Raw genomic sequence first — 21,496 nt, 5'->3', positions numbered from 1 at the left:
TTTAAATTTAACCTATTCAAATTTTCAGCTTCCTAGACCCAAATCGTGAGGATCTAGAATACGCGAAATATGTGACTCAAAGTGGCGGATCAGCTGTTGTGTCAAATTGCCAAGTTCAGACTAAACTTACAGAAAATTTTACCACGCTGGATCCTGAAATTTTAGGCACCTCTACAATTGATCGTTAATATATTCAAGTATTTTTTGGGCGATTCTCGAAAATAAGTCCCGTGCGTAACGCTAAGTTTTTTATTTTTTCCAGCTAACCAAAGCCTTTAAAAAATAATGCTGATGGGGAATAATGCATGCATTAATACAGTATCAAAGCAAAACAGTTAATCCTATATTTAATTAATAGTTACTTGAATAAAATAAAAAGCTTAGCGTTACGCACGGGACATTTTTTCGAGAATCGAGGGATTTTTTCGAATTTTGTTAGTCAGAAATAGTTTTTTAATTCTCTTTTTAAAAGTTCTTTTGCAAATTAAATATGATAGAAACAGAAAAATATCCTGTTCTGAAAGCAGACCGATACATCAGACAGAACAAATAAACATCTTAAAGCCAGAATTAAGTGTTTACTGTCTCGTAACACCAATTCTTCAGTAACCCTCGTATCCGATTTTTTTTTCGTTTTACAGAAGAAGGTATGGTCCCAACCATTTTGGAAAATAAAGTTTCTACAGAAATAGGTTCAGCATGAAAACAAATAAGAACTGACCAGCCACAAGATAAGCACTTAGTGAAATTAGGTCGTTAAAAACAGAATGTTTCATCCAAAATTAAGTGCAACAGAGCTCATTAAATGACTAATTACAAGTATTGTACTTATTTTATCTCATTGCTTTTGTGTAATTTAGATAATGTTAAATGTATTATTCATTTTTAAAGATAATAGGATCTTTTTTTATGTAGGAAGAAGGAAAAAGGAAATATTGAATTCATTAGCCGATAAAGGATTTTTGTTATTATTTTCAAATTTAATCAATGCAACTACAGTTCCTAATGTTAATGTGAATTTGAAAAACCATTCATAACATTATAATTTGAAAATAAACATATATAGTTCTCCAGAAATAAGAGGGAAGATTAGAGTATCACAATTCGGTACGGAAATTAAAATTTATTGTACAAATTGTAAACAAAAAATGCTCGAATGTTTTAGTGATAAAGTAAAATAAGTGAGATAAGACGATTGAAAAGAAATATTTATTCAAAATATGACTAATTAAATTCAAAAAATACAACGTTTCATACGGACAACCAATTTGTTCACAGACTTTTTAAATTCGGTTTTGGAATTGTTCTTTATCACCTGGGTCGCGGCTGCTTGAATAGCTGGGACATCATCGTAAAAATCCCTTTTTATTGCAGTTTTCAGTTTTGGGAATAAAAAAATATCTTATTATGATAGATCGGATAAAAACGGAGAGTGATCAAGGACCAATCTATTGTCTCTTCAGAAACTGAAAACTGCAAAGGATGGGTATTTTTACAATGATGCTTCCGTCCTTCAAGCACATAGGAGTCTAAGAACCTGCCCAAACACAAATTCAAAAAGGCTTTGGATAAATAGGTTGATAGTTTAAACCGTTGTAGAGTTTAATCAAACTACAATTCGATTTGACTTACGCGAAAAGACCATAACGCGAGTTTTTCACGAATAAAAAATTTTAAAACTTATATTAATTCCTCGTTCCCAACCAGGGTCGGATTTGGAAGTGTGGAGGCCCCGGGGCAACGAAGGAGTGGAAGCCCCTAATCATGGTTCGAAAAGATCATCATATTTTTGAAAATATCCGATACTTTGATTTATACCCAAAATATTTTGATATATACAGTGGCTCCCAAAAGTGCTCGTACACTTTGAAATTTTTTAGTAAAACCAAAATAACTCAAAACTGAATTCGAATATCAAGTCCAATATTTTTTCACATCATTCCTATGTCATTCTAAATATAACTCATAGGTTTTTACAAAATATTGACGGATCTTCTTTTTGTAATGGGTCAGAAAACGAAGAGACGGAGAAATAACTTGCCACAAAAGTCATCGTACACTCAAGTATTTTCGAATAAATTCACGATTAAAATTATCATATGTCGTTTTATTAATATTTTTGCATTGTGTTGACCCTTATAAGCCATTTGACTTTAATTTTTTGTTTATTTATTCCTTAATATATTGCTTATTACTGTAAAATGGCTGGTATTCGTAAAAAACCGCAAACGCCATTCAAAATTTGAATTTTTTTTCCCACAGCAGAGATAAATTGGTTTGAAATGTCTCTAAATTAGTTAATTTATTTGTTTGTATAGTAAAGTGCTTGATAAAATGCTTTAAAGAAAGGAATCGGACCGAAAACAAGGTAAGAAAAAGTCAAACCGCAAAGTTGATAAAACGTGATCGTAGATTTAAAGTTAAAAAAATTATGTAAAATACACATTTGAGTACTGTAAAAGTCTCTGCAGAGTTAAATGAAACATTTTACATTTAATTTTAACCTAAAATTGTTCGTCAAGTTCTTTGATTAGCTGGATTAAATGGGACCTCTTCCTGCAGAAGTTTTCGTGGTCGTGCGAAAAACAAAAAGCTTACGCTTTTCGTCCCAAAATCAATGATAAATAAGCTAAAAACAGTTTAGAATCATGTCTTACTTACAGATAAAAATTAATTCAACATTTTTGGTTAAATTGTTGTATAACTGTAAGTAGAAGAAAAAAATAGGAACTTAATCTTAAGAACTTAGTTGGATCAATCAGGACGGTGAAGGTATTTTAGTGTGAGGGTGCATATCAGCATCAGGACTTGGTAGTTTGATGAAATAATGAATCATGCTGTTCCTTTAAATATTCTAAAAACCAATTTTTAACTCTTAGCCAAAAATTTGGTTATTGGAAACAACATTGTTTTTTTACCAAGATAACGATAAAAGGACACGGTTTTCAACGTTTGCGTCTAGTGAATCGAAAATTGTCCTAACGTTTAGAAAATACCCCTCAATCTCCAGATTGTATTTTAATGTAACGTATTTTGATATCTCTGGAGGCTAGATTACGAAAATAGGGCTTTAAAACGAAAATAGAGCTAGAAATAGTAATACTCGAAGTGAGATAGAACACTTACTCAGAAATTACGCTAAAAAAAGAAAGAAAAAGAATGAAATCTATTCCCAGACGTTTAAAAGGTTTTATGAATACTGTATGATATTCTACTAATTAGTAACTTAATCAAAAGTTAGATTATTCAATAATATATAGCCATTTTATAAAGTGTACGAAGACTTTTGTGAGATAAAATTTCCGGCACTTTTCGGTTTTTAGTTTTTTAAAAAATTAAGTTTTAATATTTTTTAAAAACTATTCATGCAGTTTTGTTAAAAATTGATCATAGATCTTATAATTAAATACCTATTCCGAAATATTAATTCTAACCAATGATTTAGGGCCTATTTCGTTCAAAGTCGTAGGTGTACGAAGACTTTTGGGAGCCACTGTATGTATATATCCGATATTTTCGACTCGTGAAAGTTAGGATATTTTGTAAAAATTTTACTGTCTGGGTCCCTTTGTTGTGGAGGCCCCGGGGCAGTTGTATCGCTTGCCCTCCCCTAAATCCAGTCCTGTTCCCAACAGGAAAGTTTTCGAAACAGGTGCAAGCATCGGCTTAGTTATTGGCTTCCGAATATTGATTTCGGCCAGTGATACTCACGAAAGAGTTTAAGGGGTTTAATCAAATACCGTAAACTGAAGTGGCTTTGCCCTCTGGGGTGACTTTGCCCGATTTTAATTCAAAGTTTCTCTTCTTAAAAGTAGTACATCAAGATTCCGCTGCGAGCTTCTAAGATAGTGAAATATCATCTCTGCTTTGTGAAGAATGCACGAGGAAGGGGCAGAACGATTCTTGATAAGTTATTAGTCTAGCACGTTGTTTTATTGTCTGTAGGATTATTTAAGGAAATTTTAGTGTGTGCCAAATTACATCTGTGCTGTTTACGTGTTGAGTCAGTAAGTACCGCCTGTTACATTTTCCAGTTGCTCTTATAATAAGGAAGAAGTAACGTTTGCATTTCTTTTTAAACCATACACACTAGTTATAAACCCTGTGAGCAATTTCACTTCGGCTTTTATAACAAATTCATTTTGACCACTTGATCCAGTGCAAAAAATGGATCCTTACTTGAAAATGTATGAGCAAATAATGATTAGTATTAATATAAGTGTGTATTATTATTTGTTTCAAGCAATCTCTTAGCGAAATGGTACGCACAAAAAAGGGAAATTAAGGAACCGATAGTATATCTTATACACAAATACTGTTCTCGACAAAGCAGTTGGTGATATTGTTGAGCTAGGTAGTTCGATTTGGCAAGGTGGTCTATTTGGCTGAAAAGCAAGAGATTCTCCGAATAACTTTGGGAAATCTCAAGGTAAAAACATTAAACAACTTGGGGGAGGGGGGACATGTCTATCAGTGTCAGATGAAAAATAAATAATCAAACAAATTTTGGTGTGCATTGATTGGGAAATGCCTCAGTCATCAATAGATATGCAGATCATTGCTAAAGATAACTTGTCTCTTGCGGGTAGAGTGTGTGTGTGTGTGAAGATCAAGAATAATATTTCAGTGGTAGATTGGTTTAAGTCATTTTTTAATCGACCTAAAAAAGAGCACTCAGAAAGTAAATATTCAAAAATGTTCCGATCAACAGCAGAGTGGAGGTCCTAAACCTATATCTACCTATTTCGATCATTAGTATGAATCCTTACATAACGTTTCACCAGAAAACACTCTGAACTACGATGAAACTGATGTAAGTGATGACCCGGGTTCCAAATTCATAATATTTCGACGAGGAGTGAAGTATCCTGAAAGCAGTATGAATAGCTCCAAAGGAAGTATCTCTCTAATCTTTGCTAATACTGTTACTGGTAAACTACTAGCTTGCTTTGTTGTGTATAATACAGAATATTTTTACATGCAATATACTAGTTTCTTTTTTTTTCTGGATTTTCCTGTACATTTCAAAGTTATTATTCATTTCCTGCATCCCTTTGTTCAAAAAAACATTTTTAATTAATATGCAGCCTGTTTTTATGGACACCTGAATAAGTTGACTTTGCAGAACAAAATAATTTAAGGCGTTTTTCTATGAAAAATCAAAGTGAGCAAAGTCACCCCTTTTAGGAGGACCCCATTGGGTGGGCAAAGTAACTTTGCCCACCCAGTTTTTCATTTTTTAAAAATATATTAGGTGAGTCAAAAATGAACTGCACTAGCGATCCCAATTCCTTTTGCTTTCCCCAAAACCGCAAAATTTTCATTATTCAAATTATCTTGCAGCAAGTACAAAAAAATTGACTCTAAACTTAAAAACTAGGCAATGTCACCCCGGTTTACGGTACCAGCAAGAATTTACAAACGGCTAGACCTCCAGGACCAGACCAAAGAGAAGCCCTTGAATTGCAATTTTAGGCCTTTAAAATTTGGAAATTTTACTAAGTGGTTGAAACGTGTTGTTTGAAGCGGTCCCAAGAGACTTATCCGCTACTGAAGATCCAACATGTATTATTATTCCTCTTTAATAGTATTTGCGGCTTTTCTTTACTTGAGTATAATTAGGTTGCCGTGTCTTTTAGCCCAGTCAATAAAGGTTTCGTGTCGCAACTAATTTAGGGAAAGCTAAATTTTTGCAGGTTATTAATACATAAAGTATACACTTAAAAATAGAAAGTCCCGACCCCCACACTTCTTGCTTTTTCCCCCACCCCCTCCGAAACATTGCAAGAGCAGTACTATGATTATACGCTTTTCGTGTCGCAACTAATTAGGGGAAAGCTGAATTATGGCAGGATGTTAGTACATAGATTACACACTAAAATGCCACGAAGTCCCGACCGCCGCCCCTCTTGCTTTCCCCCCACCCCTTCCGAAACATTGCAATAGCAATACTATGATTATACGCATTTTGCGTCGCAACTAATTAGGGGAAAGCTAAATTTTGGCAGGATGTTAGTACATAATGTATTCTTTAAAAAAGTACAAAGTCCCGACCCCCACCACTCTTTCTCCCCCCCCCCCGAAACACTGCAAGAACAGTACTATGATTGTACGCTTTTCGTGTCGCAACTAATTAAGAGAAAGCTGAATTTTGGCAGGATGTTAGTACGTAATGTATTCTTTAAAAAACGTACAAAGCCCCGATTCCCCATCCCTCTTGCTTTCCTCTCCACCCCCTCTGAAACATTGCAAGAGCAGTACTATGATTATGCGCTTTTCGTGTCGCAACTAATTAGGGGAAACCGGATGTTTTTCAAGATGTTAGTACAAAGTATACACTAAAATAAGACAAAGTCCCTACCCCCACCCTTCTTTCTGCCCCCCTTCCGACTGATTTTTTTTTCAAGATGTTGGTATACTAAGTATGCACTAAAAAAACACAAAGTCCCTACCCCTGTTGCTCCCTCCCCCCCCCCGCCCCGTCCGAAACATTGCAATAGCAGTATTATGATTATACGCTTACAGCTCGAAAACTAATGATGATACCGAAGTCCTGTTTTTATTTCACTTATTTCACACATTATTTTCACAATATTATAAAACAGTGGTGCCCAACCTATGTCCCACGGGTCACATCCGTCCCATGAAACTGATCAGTATGAACCGTTGTTTTGCGAAATGTTACAACTCGAGGACTATGTAGCATTTAGTTTCTGAAAAACAGATTGCAATCAAAAGAAAAACAAGGCATCAAGTTATTATAACTGCAATTTTTTTTATAAGGGGCCATTTAACAGTTTGTTGGCTTGGTCTGAAATATTGTTACAATGCATTCCACAACAGTGTCCACACATAGACGTACAATCGAACCCAGTTTTACGACAGCTACAGTTTGTAACACAATGTTTTACAGTTGCAAGCTATTAGTAGGAGAATTTCACTTGGAGCAGAAAGGTTATTGTCATGATCTTAGGAATCAGTCTGTTGCTTGAAATATATTTCCAAACCCATTCTTCTGCTGGAAGGTTTAAAACCTAACCGAGTTTGAATAAAGGTTTGTGAAAAGCAAGTAATCACAAAAATGTCCACCAACTTCAGACGTCACTCGTCAATATCTTTTTAAGGTTTGCACCAGAGTTTTTAGGGTCAACACCAGATTCAAACTTGGTAAGGTTTTAAACTTCCCCCAGAAGAGTGGGGTTGGCATTATACTTCATGCAACAGACTGATTCCTTAGTTCATGAAGATTACCTCTGCTTCAAGTGAACTTCTCCAATTAGTATCTTGCAATTGAAAGGATTATGTGTTTCAAACTGTATCTGTCGTAAAGCTAGGTTCGATTGCACGTCTATGTGTGGACACTGTAGTGGAATGCACTGTAACAATATTTCGTACCAAACAAACGAAATATTAGAAGATCGCCCCTTATATAAGACTTAAAAATAAAAACCAAAAGTAATATTAAACGTTAATAATATCCGCTGCAAGAAAATAATCAGTTCAAATATATACTATTCCTGATTTATTTAAAGCTTAAATAGTTAGCCAAGCATTAACATTATTTTGTAGACTATCGCCGACACAAACGAATTATAAACTTTTTGCAACAAATAATTCCATTATGGTAGTAAAAACTTTAAGTGAACGTCAATTACATTGTTAACCTATTTCAAGAAAATGACTATTATCATATTATTATCTATAAATTTTGTTGAAACATTTCTTTCCAAGGCGTAATGATAAAAAGCAATTAATTTATTGAAGTTACATTTTGGTTTTTGTTGTGAGATTTCTGCATATGATTCAGTTGGTAAAATGGTGAAACTGATCCATCTACATAAAAAGTGTATGTTTCAGAATTTGTGTATAACAGTGGTCCCAACAAGGTTTTCAGAAACCAATTTCTAAATATTTGGTTAACAATTTGTAACATTGTCATTAATCGTGCTCTTCGAGTTGGAACATTTCACAAATCAACGGGCAACACGGATCAGCTTCGCGGGCTGGATACGGCATATGGGCCTAGATTGGTCACCAGTGGTTTATAATATTGTTTGAAGTGAAATAAAAAAAGGAACACCCCGGTAACATCATAAATTTTCAATCTGTACGCGTATAATCATAGTACTGAACTGATCAGTGTGCAATGTTTCGGAAGGAGGGAGGGGAGCAGCAAGAGGGGTTGGGGTCGGGACTGTCTAGGTTTAGTGTACACTTTATTTACTAACATCGTGCAAAAACTCAGCTTTCTCTTAATTAGCTGCGAAAGGAAAAGCGAAAAATCGTAGTACTCCTTTGATGGTCTAAGTGTTTCGGAGAGGGTGGGAAGCAAGAGAGGTAGGGGTCGGGACTTTGTGTTTTTTTAGTGTTTTCTTTATTTACTACCGTCCTGCCAAAATTCAGCTTTGCCCTAATTAGTTGTGACACAAAAAGCGTATAATCATAGTACTGCTATTGCAATGTTTCGCAGGGGGTGGGGGAAAGCAAGTGGGGAGGGGGTCGGGACTTTGTGGCATTTTAGTGTCTACTTTATGCATTAACATCCTGCCAAATTCAGCTTTTTTCCAATTAATTGCGACACGAAAAACGTATAATCATAGTACTGCTCCTGAAATGTTTCGGAGGGGGGTGGAGGAGAAAGCAAGAGGGATGGGGGTCGGGACTTTGTGACTTTTTAGTATGTACCTTAGCTACAAACATCCTGCCAAAATTCAGTTTTCCCCATAATTAGTTGCGACACGAAAATCGTATAATCATAGTATTGCTCCTGCAATGCTTCGGAGGGGGTTGGGGGAGAAAGCAAGAGGGAGTAGGGGTCGGGACTTTGTATTTTTTTAGTTTATACATTATTTGCTAACATCCTGCAAAAATTCAGCTTTCCCTAAATTAGTTGCGACAAAGCCTTTTTTTTACCTTCATTGACTGGGCTATTTTACCATTCACAAATTTAAACTGATTTTGTAGTTCAATACATGTATAGAAAAAAACACTGAAAACTATTTTATTCTTCAGTGAAATTTATAAAGATAGCATATAATTTAAATAAATTTCACTAATATAAAACTTAAAAAAAAAAAAAAAAAAAAAAAAAAAATATATATATATATATATATATATATATATATATATATATATATATATATATATATATATATATACAGAAAAATGTTTTAATGCATGATTTCAATGGCCTCTATTTTCGGTAGTATATCCTAGTATGAGATAAAAGTCTGACATAAAACAGAAGAAATGCAATTAAATGCAAATTGGTAAGACATCTTAAATAAGTTAACGTTTGACAATGTAACGACAATTACTGGACTGTCGAATCTCCTATTAGATTTCACTACTATCAAATAAAGTGTATACCTGTGGCAGTTTGGCAAAATTGGTCATATTTGAGGAGATTCAATTTGAACTAGTATGAACCATTGCCCATATTTACATTTGAAAATCTAGAAAAGCAGCCTTTTTCCATTGGTTTGCTACAAACAAGGTACCTAAGAAGAGTGAAGTATTTCAGATATATACCTCTCACTCTAATGCACTTTTTTGCATTGTATTCTAGTTTCTTTTTCATACTTTTCAGTAAAAAAATGATGTTTAAATTTAGTTAATACTTAAAAAAAAATTTTCACTAACTGTTTGCACCACTTATATATAAATCGCTTAAAAATTTAGAAAACCATCATTTACGTATACAATTACTCTACATATTTCAAAAATTTTGCGACCAGAAGACTGGCGATATATTGCCAAGAGTTCGCCAACTTGTAGCACCACTTGAGTTTAGAATCGAAATTAACAATGATTTCCCCCAAAAAGAGGCAAAAGATCCCTTCAGAAATACTCGAATGCAACCAAAAAGGGAGGTGCACAACTAGACCTCACTAGGAGTCTACGTACCAAATTTCAACTTTCTAGGACATACCGTTCTTGATTTAAGCGACATACATCCGCACATACGCACATACATAACTACATTCGTACATACAGATGACACGAGAAAACTCGTTGTAATGAACCCGGGAATCGTCAAAATTGATATATCGCGTGTCTATACGTTCCTAGGCACTTATCCATGTGTGATCGAGTCGAAGAAAAAAACTCAACATTCATTCGGAAGTGAGCAAAATGGAAATTAAGGTCGGTTTTTGAGCGATTTTTTTTTTTTTTTTTTTTTTTTGAGAATATAATACTTCTTTTTTTTGTAAAAAGAAGTAAAAAGGTCCTAATGAAAATGTTACTCCTAATACTACTTTTGTATCCTCTCTTGAAATTTAAATAATTTAACGATATCTCTCAGGACATGTTTGATATATTTGCAGAAAGACCTGGTTTGTCGTGTAATAACGTTAAGGCCACTAAACTGAAGCATATGTGACTTATCATCAATCATTCAACAAAAAATATTGAAGTTTACTTGCATACTTAAGTATCAACATCTTTATTTGCGGATTCAATAGTTTTTCAAGGCGACATTATTTTTTTGCCTTTTATAATGTTGGATTCTGCTAATATTCACATATCTGTTCAAAAGAAATGACGTGAAACTGCATCGATTTCTTCACACACACACTTTTATAAATTTTTATACTTTGATAAACTTATTTTGGGAAGATGTTCAGGTAAATATGTATAAGATTCGTTTTTGATGTTATTTTTTGAAAGCATTGTGATCTTTAACAATACCATGTACGTGACTAAAATGAGCCCAAAATTTGTATTGCTTAGCCCAAATTGCGCAAATTTGAAGATATTTTTTTTACTTTGAAAATGATAACAAAGCTTAAACTTAAAATGGCAAAACAAAATCTTACTTAGAGACACTATAATTAATCAAACCCTTCGATATGATGCAGACAAAAACTAAAAGCATCTCTGAAAGGAGGTATTTGTTGCAGTTTTTTAATAAATTCAAACTTACTGGTGTCGTTGAGAAGATAACTATTGTTAAACTCGATTTATTTATTTTATTTTTATGTAACTTTCTAATAAAACATTTCAAGACTGCTTCATTGTGAAACTCAAATAGTTATTTACAATATGCTAATTTATATTATCTTACAGTATTTGACTTTTTTTAATGTTAATAGCCAGAATACAGTATACATAAGAACTAAAGATTTATTTTTAGAATAATATTTATCAATGCAACCAGTTGCTGAAACAGATATGTTCGGGATAAACAGTGTTTAATTTTGCAAAAAAGTACAATTAGGTACTAAAACATAAATATACAACGATGAAAAGACTTTAATATCTGTCTTAGTGTTGTATTTTTTATGTAATAGGATCAATTAGTATCCAAAGTCTTATTCTGTTATAAAAGTGTTTTTCTTTATTGTTTACAATGGTAGTATAGCTAATTAAAACTCGCAAGTAAAGAAACTTGACACTAACAAGATAATAATACCCTTATTTTTCAAAGATTTATCTAAACCACTAAATTTACTTATTTTATAATATACAATTTCTTCTATTGAACAATATTGCTCTTTTATTCTTTTATTCATTTCAAGTGTTTAATTTTTAAAAATTGTACTTAGTAAAAAAAAGGACTTGCAATATTTTAAATCAAATAATTAATCATAATGCGGCTATAAAACTCCACAAGAAAAAAATAAATAGGGTTTGTTTTGGTTATTACCGTAAATTTAGTTCTTCATAAGATAAATCATTAATAAATTAAAATCACAATCATTACATTTTCCTCAACAAAACTCATCAGTTGGTAATTGCAATTATTCGGCTTGTTTTAAATGATGCTTTTATGTAATTAAAGAATTCTAGTAACAAGAAGTAAAAAAGGAAATTCCATTTCTTATCGAGAAAAGGACTGGAAAAGGTAAAGAGTTTCTAAAAAGCAAAAACAAAAGCATTACCTTTCCTTCTTAAATATAATTAAGTTTTCATACATGCTTAGAAATCACATTAAAGATAACTTTCTTCTTCGAGAAATTTAAACTGTTATTTGTTTATTGTTATAATTCTGGGAACAGTACGTAGCAAGTAAAAAATAAATAAACACAAATTTCAAATTGAGGATATAAATATGTGTTAAACTTATATGCGACTATGGTTTTTGTGCCTTTTTTTAACTTAATTAAACTGGCTAAAATTATGACATGGTTGTTTTCCACAAATTATTCACTTCCGTTTAGTTAGCATCGTTTTGGTATCTTTCAGTTCTTATTTATTTACTTATTTTTCTTTTCGTACCACTATTTTTTTAATTGCAACTATACATCGTAAATGTTAGCATATAACTATATAATATGACTAGGTTCATTTTGCGAAATATATCTTTGTATAATTGATATTTTTTTACTAGCCAATGGCTTATTTAATTCTAAATGGAAATCAATAAACTTTTATGTAATGTCTATCTAATGTTTAAATTTTATGTATAAAAAGAAAACCTAGTTCCAAACATCAGTCTCTAATGATACAGGTCACTTATATTAACAACAATGTTTGGTATAATAAAATTATACTGTTTCTGTGAACATTGAAGTTTTCACTAAGTTACGGATGCTCAGATTGGTACTTATTTACCTAATATTAGGCTTTTGTCGATTTTAAATGTTTAATTAACTGTATCGAGTGCATGAGTGGCTAAGTCAACGAACTCATTTTATTAATTTATACATTTATATATTGTATTCCTTACGTTTTGTTTCGTCAGTTTATTCATGTACATTCTCTCATTCAACAATTCAGCTTTATTAATGGATTTTTTTTCTTGCTCACTATGTTATTTATTCGTGCTTTTTTCTCATGTATGAATTCCCTCAGAAAATGCATCAGTCATCAGGCGAAAATAAATCGGGGCACATTAAGGCAAATTGATGTTGAATATCTGCATCTCTCATCATTTAAATTCAAAGCACTTAACCTTTAAGCCCCAGGGACGAGCAGTGGTTACGTTGTATGAAAACTTTTCTAATCAAAATTGACTAACAGCCCTTTGATGAGGATTTGGTTTGGTTAGCGACAAAGATCACTTTCATTTGCATGGATTTGTTAATAAGCGGAATGGGCGCATTTGGGGGACTGATAGTCTACATTTCATGATAGAGAAGTCTACTCATCTTCAACAGGTGGATGTGCGGTGTGCAATGTCCAGTCATGAAAAATTCGGTGCGATATTCGTTGATAGCACGGTAAATCCTGAGCGTTACTAAATGTGGTGTCAAGCCATCCCATTTTGTTTGAGTTCTATTTTTTCATCCATTTCTCACCAAATCTTATGGTTGAACATCTTGTTTCGTATTCAAAGCCTCTTCAATGCCAAGGTCACCTTTTGCATAGGAATATACTGCAGATTGCATTCCTTCCGCAACAATATGCTTGATGAACTGGTTTTCGCCAGGTTACTTTGGTGGCGCATTTTGTTCCTTTCGAAAATGTATTTTCCATATGCCGTTGGCATCATTGCAACCCTCTGCATATGCTCATTTCACGCCTTGGCAAATGTTTTGTACTCATTGAAAGTACATAATCCAGCGAACCTGTCTTCATGGGTATGTTCACATGCTCTTTGTCAATAGATTTTTCACACAACAACCTTCAAAAAAGAACCAAGTACTCAAAAAAATGTGAAAAAAAAACTGGATCACGTAGCAACAGGTTGCCGGAGCATAGAAAAAGAAGGCCGAAGCCAAAACATTCGCCAAGGCGTGAAATTCGCATACGCGGAGGGTTACAATGATGCCAACGGCATATGGAAAATACATTTTCGAAAGGTACAAAATGCGCCACCAAAGTAACCTGGCGAAAACCAGTTCATCAAGCATATTGTTGCGGAAGGAATGCAGTCTGCAGTATATTCCTATGCAAAAGGTGACATTGGCATTGAAGAGGCTTTAACTACGAAACAAGATGTTCAACCATAAGATTTAGTGAGAAATGGATGAAAAAATATAACTCAAACAAAATGGGGTCGCTTGACACCACACTAAATGGTTTTGGAAAATGACTTAATCCCATTATCCAAAGAGTCTCTGATATTAAAAGTGTGTAGTTCCTTCTTGATTCCATGGACGCAGGATAATGTTTGATGTCCTGGATGAACACATTGAAGCCGCATTCAAGCTCTGAGGTACTTAGAGGTCGCTGTCATGGGCCTCAATAAACCACCATATTCTTCGGATCCGAACGTATGTGACTCCTTTCGGTGGGGCTATATTAAAGACAAGATGGGAAGCAACAGCCTAAAATCGTTACTGCGGTATTCGTCTGAGTCACCAGGCATACAGTCCGGCGAAAAAGTTTCAGCACAGCTGAAATCTTTTAATAAAAATAAAATTATGCACCGAAAAGCTTTGAAGTTTTTACTGTATTTAAACAATCGGCTCACAAATTCATGTTTCAAATTTGGAAACAATTTAAAGAAATAAAAATTAGATTTCATAAAAAATCAAAATTTTTGCTGTCGCAAAAGTTTGGGCACAAAAACGAAATATTTGCTTGTAAGAAAGCATGAAAGTTTAAATAGTCTATGGTGTTACCATTGCGTCTAATAAGCTCAAAAACACGATATTCTATTGATAACACGAGATTATGGAACGTTTCGGCAGTGAGGATGGACCAGGCGTCCTCGATTGCTGATTTGAGATCGTGTACAGAGCAATATTGCTTCCCATTCTGGTATACGTCACGTGAGAGAATTTCGCAGACGTTTTCCATCGGATTGAGACCTGGGGTGAGTGCTGGCCAGTTCATTACACTGATATTTTAAAACGCTAGCCTTTCTTTTGTACGACCGGAAGTGTGCGTTGGAGCATTATCTTGCTGAAAAGTCCAATTAGGACCACCTACGACTTCACCAAACGGTAACAAATGCTCGCTTAGGGTATTTTGACACATTTCTGAATTTAGTCTGCCCTTCATAAAGCTAAGAGAAGTTTGTTCGTTAAAGCAAAAACGCCCCATATACCATGAGCGAGCCTTGGTGCCTACTGAATATGCACTTCGAGTCTTTCCTAAGTCACGCCAATAGTATGAAAACCCATCTGGATCGTCTAAATTTGATTTTTTTTTCATCTGAGAGTATAATACTAATCCATTCGTCATTACAATGCATGTGGTGTTTTTCCCACTGCAGTCTTGCTTGTTTGTGACACTGTTTCAGAAAAGATTTACGAGCTAACTTTTGTTTTTTGATAAATTCTGATTAGGTTATTTGTCTGCGTATGGTGTCAAGTAATATTTTTGATCCAAGTCGAATTTTTATCTGACTAAGAGACAAATTTACTGTTAGAGAAATATTTTTAATTTTTCTATCTTCACGAAAAATAGTTTTTTCATCCTTCTTGAGCGAGACGCAGGTTTAAATTGTTTCCCACGTGTCAGAACATTATAAATACCACGTTTAGACCGATTTAAAATCGCTGAGATTTCCATAACGGATTTTCCTACAGCTTTTAGCTTCCAGAGTTTCTCAACTTCTTAAGGCGAGAACTGTAGAGACTTTGGGATCTTGATAACACGTTAAGCCATCGCTACACTTTAAAATTCGTTGAGACAAAACCGTACTGGTCCTTCACGAATCACGTTTCGAGAGATATTTGCATAAAATCTGATTTGTTCATAAAATTTTGCGACAGTTCAACTATACTTTCTGATTTTCGCTAGGGTTATATTTTTCAATGTTTCAGACACATATTTAGGATTATACTAGCCATCTACAGTAGAAATTTGAAAGCATCCCGTTGAATAGTTATTTTTTAATTCAAAAATTTGCATTGTGCTTAAACTTTTGCACCGCATTGTATTAAACATGTCATAATTTGAATTCAAATGTCTATAAAGGCACTGCGCAAATGCGTTCAAGGCGTAATTCATAGCTAGTTTGATTTTATATAGTTCAATGATATATTATTACCCTGTACTGTACAATCTACTGCTCATTATTTTAAATATTGCTGTTCCATGCGTTCAAGGCGTAATTCATAGCTAGTTTGATTTTATATAGTTCAATGATATATTATTACCCTGTACTGTACAATCTACTGCTCATTATTTTAAATATTGCTGTTCCAATGAAATACATTTTGAGACTGTGGAACCGGCAGTAAAATATTGAATGTTCGTAAACTACAAGTACTTAAAAATCTAGCATCAACTCCATTAAAAAAAATATTTATTTATTTCCCGGCTGTTCACTGGTGACGAAACATAGACGCGCGCAAAAAGTTAAATTCAAAAATTGGAATGAAAAACATTAAAAGTTATCAATTTTTTTCAAATACTTTTTAATTACATTTTACTTATTTAATAATTATTTTTTATTCGTCAACGGAAAGCATTTGTTTTCATCCTGAAAATTACATTCTATGCATTAATCTTTATCCCCAACTCATCAATCAATTTTCTTTGTTCTAAGGATTAATAGTAAAGCTCATCAATCACCATTGTAACACTGGAAAAAATAGTACTTCAAATATTTATCGCATAATACCTTGTGAAACATACAAAAACCATCTTTCAAAGCTTAGAAAGGACTTTTCCCTCATTTCAGAGCATATTTTGTGGATTTTGTCTACCATAAACTATTATTGCCTGCAGTTTATTATAAGAAAGTTTATCTCACAACAAACAAATTTCAGTTTTGCCTATACAGTCGTAGAAAAGGGTTTTGAAAAAAAAAATAGTAAGTCGTGAAACTGAAAATAAAATAAATAACTAGATCTAAAAGAAGAATTATTAGTTTTATTTTAAACCTTGAGAATGTTTTTCAGAATTGTATTGTCCTCGATGTGTTATTGCATTGTAGCACAGTGTAAACCAATGCTGTATATTTGTGATAAAGGTAAAACGGGGAAAAAATCTTTGCCAGTCTATTATTAAAGTTATACTCTTGAAGAATTGTAGTAAAACATATAAGAACAAGATTGTATTTTTCGTCACTCTGTGGTTTTTATTGCAATTACATCTTAAGTAAATAATGCTGCATAATAAAAACCAGTGGTCAGATTGACTTAAAATGTGTCTGAATATGCTTGATGAATGGGGAAACTGCATGTAATAAGCAAAATGTCAGTTCTGTAATGCTGCTGTCACCAAATCTACTGACATAGAAGCAATTGGTTTCCTCCCTCATTTTTATTTCCTTTTAAAAGTTTCCGATACTTCAGATTTTAGAAGTCATCAAACCACAGACTTTCTCCTTACTCTCTAACGAAAGAAATTTTCTTCAAGGCTTTAAAAGACTTTTACAAGCAGAGCGCAATAATCTATTCAATGATTCATAAACAATGGATTTTTTATCTATGCTTGATCGCTCTTATTCAGTTCAAAGTTGATATCCATGACAATTGGTCCTTTTTTTTACATATTCTGAAGTGTGAATGTAATTTAAACCCGGATATTTTCTCTCTCTCTCTCTTTCTCTATCTCTCTTCGAAACCTGCTATGTTGTTCATATATTATTAGAAACATTCAGGGTAATAAAATTCACTTATATTCCTTCTGAAACCTTATCCCGTCGCTAATAATATTGTTTTAAAATATTGTCAGCACAAAAAAATATATCATACTAGCCAGGTATCCGGCGCTGCCCGGATTTTGGCAGGATAGTACTACTATAAAGAAAACGTTATAAAGAACACTCGCAATTGAATTACACGACAATCAAATTACTTACTTTGATATGCGGTTGATAAAAAACTTTTTTTTTAACAAAACAAAAAAACGGTTTTTTTAGTTTAAACCAGGTTTATTTGGTTTAAACTAGGTTTATTTGGTTTTTGTAACTATTTGTAAGAAAAACAATTTTATTTTAGGAAAATCATAAAAAAATTATTAATTAATTGTTAAGAAACGTTTAACAATGTTATGTCTACTTTAAATTAAAAAAAAGTAAAATTAAATTCACGCATTCTTAAACATAGAAAGTATTTTGCAGTATCTACAAATGAATTATAAGTCTGATGTACATTATACAACTTTAAAAATCAAAAGATCAACGCATATTTTGTTTCAATATTTAAAAAAAAAAATTCATGTATTTTTTTTACCAAATGACAACTTAGTGACAACAATTTTAGAAACTAATTACAACAATTATAGATCCTTATGCTTTCCATTGTAGACATTATTTCTCCTGGTTTAATGTCTTTAGAAAACAATTTTTTTATCAAAGAAAAAAAAAACATTTTATTTAAAAGTCTCAGTACAAACTTAAATGAAAATACTCTTTTAGTATTTAATAACAAAGACTGTCATAAAAAATAATGTTTATTGATTCTTCCACTATTCGTACATGAGATTTCTTTTATTATATTGGGATAAAAAAAGTTCTTTGAAAAGTGAAAATTTGGATTTTTTTAAATATTTTTTTTAATAAGAGCACAGAGTTACATGAATGTTTTCTGTTTTCATAATTTTATATACATTTTCTTTGCTTGCTCTGAATGCATCGTTTATCGGAGATGCAAAAAGTGTGCAGGTATAAAGTGCAGTTTTGTGCCTATTCTAAGTGTTCTTGGATTTCTTTCTTTCTTTTTTTTCTCTTTTATTGTCATTTAAATATTCTAGTGTTAAGATATTTTTACACTATGCATTGCTATCTCAATAAATTTTAAGTAATCAAGCAAATTAGGTAGCATATGATGTTTTGGTTAAAATATGGTTTTTGAACTATTTTGAAATGCAAAAGACTGAAACACGATGATAATTAAAAAAATATAAAAGAGCTACAGGCGTCCCTCGTATAACACGGTACTAGTACAACACGGTTTCGATATTACGCGGTACCAAATTAGCGATTATTATTACACGGATTCGATATTACACGGTACCAAATTTGCGATTATTATTATACGGTTTCGATATTACACGGTACGAAACTTGAATTTAATAATGCATTACTTTGATATAACTCGAATGTTCTGTTTAAAAAAGATGGAATTTCATTTTCGTTTGATACATTCAGTTAACATTTGATAACTCTAATAATTTTTACTTTGTTTTTATGAAACTTGGTCTGGATATAACACGGTGCATATTCCTTGATTAACATTATTTCAAAGTCTAGTATAACACGGTTTCGATACAACACGATACATATTGACATGGTTTTTACTATGTACATGATGAATGAATATAAAATGTAAGTTTAAAAAGATATTTTTAAAAAAAGTCTCGTATAACATGGTTTCGATACTACAAGGAACGAATTAACCGTGTTATACTAGGGACTTGTACTTTGATTTTTTTTCCCATGTAATTTTAGAAAAAGTTGGTCTGCTTTGTATATTCATATCTCTAAAAGGAAAGCTGCATAGATTTAAACAGAGAAAAAAGCAAAATGAAAACTATTTAGCAAACTTGCATTACCTTAAAAAATATATAAGTTTCTAAATTTATTAAATGTGTTATCAATCTATACAGCTTTTATAGCTATTGGCATTATATAGATTTTACTCTTTGCAATAATATGTAAAATGTATGAAAACATTTGGGAGGAAAACAATGGAATTTTTCAAAAAAAAAAAAAAAGTTTCTGGAAGAAAAAAATCACTTGGTTTAAACCACGGATTTAACTGTGATTTAAACCAACGTGGTTTAAACCAAACAACCCGGCTTGGATAATATTTACCTTCAACTATAAGAACAAAAACAAACACTGCAGAAATTAAGAATATAAACCCAATAGAAAAATCCTACAAAATTAAATTATGTATATGAATATCAAAAAGAAATAAGAATGAAAATACAATCAAAAATTAGTTCACTGACTACAACACTCCGAACAATATCGTAGCTGACCATGCGTCTGAGCTGCGCAGCGTAGTTCTTCGCAGCTAAAGACACTGTCGGCCAGTGCCCTCTGGATGAGTTAACTTACCCCGCCATCTATTAGGAATTGATAGAACTAAACACTTAAACATTTATTTTGCAATTACAATATTTTGGTCAATAAGATTCAAATAATAATTTAAAAAAAAAAAGGCTATCGCCTTCCTCAATAAATGGACTATTAAAAAAAAAAGATTTTTCAATTCGATCCAGTTTTTGAGATTAGCGCGTTCAAACAAACAAACAAACTCTTCAGCTTTATATTATTAGAATACATAAATACGTCTCGTCAAAACCCGAATTCATAAAAACAGTCAAATAAATAGCGCTTTAGAGAGCTTGCATTTATATTAGCAACATATTTCATCTTTATGTAAAGCATTGCTGAGGCGTAGTTACTTTTCTAAATTTATCTTTAAATAAAATATTAGTGTTGTATCCTTTGCTTGAGAGAAGTAAAACGTTGTTGCTTCGTACGACTGCAGCTATAGCGTTATTCATAGCTCTAATTCCTAAAAGCTTTTATTTAGATTCTAAATATGTTTTTTAGTTGCTATCCTTATACATATTATAAGAGCCAATGATCGAGTAATGGTCCTGACGTCATCAACAATGAAACTCTCTCCACGGCATGATAATTTGATAATATGTTTTTGTAATTTTTATCTGCAGGGAAAGGCTTTATTGTGAAGAGGCTGAACTGGATCCGGTAACTGGTAAGACCGTGTCATTTCATGGGCTGACGAAACGAAAAAGTGGTCAACAATGAACGCTATCTACTGGAGTTAGGGTACTATTTAGGGTTAATCCACTGGAGGTCAGGTTAAAATTTCAACTATCAAAATTTCACTAAATAGGCAAAGGCTTCATTCAAACGGAGGAGCAATTTTCATCCGTCATATTTGTCGGGCGATTTTCTAGTTTGGAATATTAGTTCAAGATTTATATGATTAGGGATGTGTAATATCATACAAAAGTAATTGTGAAGTCAAAATATAAAAGCTACACTAATAATTACTTTTACGTGTAGTATTCATTTCATTAATTATTCTAAAATGAAATAAATATATTTTTCAAATATTTACTGTTTTTGAATTTCTAAAACAATAGTTTTTAGAGAAAACGTTAAAAGCAGAAATAAACCTTTTGTTGTGCATAAAAACATGTTTCATTGAAATTTACTTATTTTATTTAATTTAAAAATAATATTATTTTCCAGAACTAATTATCACTTTTCTGGAAAATGCAAGTTTCGTAAGTGAATTCAAGTTTAAAGTCTTTCAGTTTTAAATAAACGTTGAAAAATCATGAATTTATTTTTGTTATTTTTGGTTTTGGTTGGAGCATGTTTAAGTGACTATGTTTTTTAGTAGGGGAAGCTGCTGTACCCACGGACAAAATTTACTTTTCAATTTTTGCTGGTCTATGGGAATGGATAATCGATCGGAAATATTTTCTGGCATAATCTACATTTTATCATCTTATTTGGTAATTTTTGTCAGGTGAAAATCTGAAATCTTTCAACTTCAAAAAAAAAAAAAAATCTTAAAAACCATCTTTTTTGTCCATGGATACAACACCCCGTTCACCCCGCGGGCAGGTAGGTGCCTTTGTACCCATGGTCATACAATAAAATATATATAAATAGGTCTGAGGAACTTAATTATACTCAATACATTTTCAAAAGCCA

Source organism: Uloborus diversus, chromosome 6 (assembly GCF_026930045.1).
Source record: "Uloborus diversus isolate 005 chromosome 6, Udiv.v.3.1, whole genome shotgun sequence".
In the NCBI taxonomy this organism is placed as follows: Eukaryota; Metazoa; Arthropoda; class Arachnida; order Araneae; family Uloboridae; genus Uloborus; species Uloborus diversus.
This window is presented reverse-complemented; position numbering follows the sequence as displayed.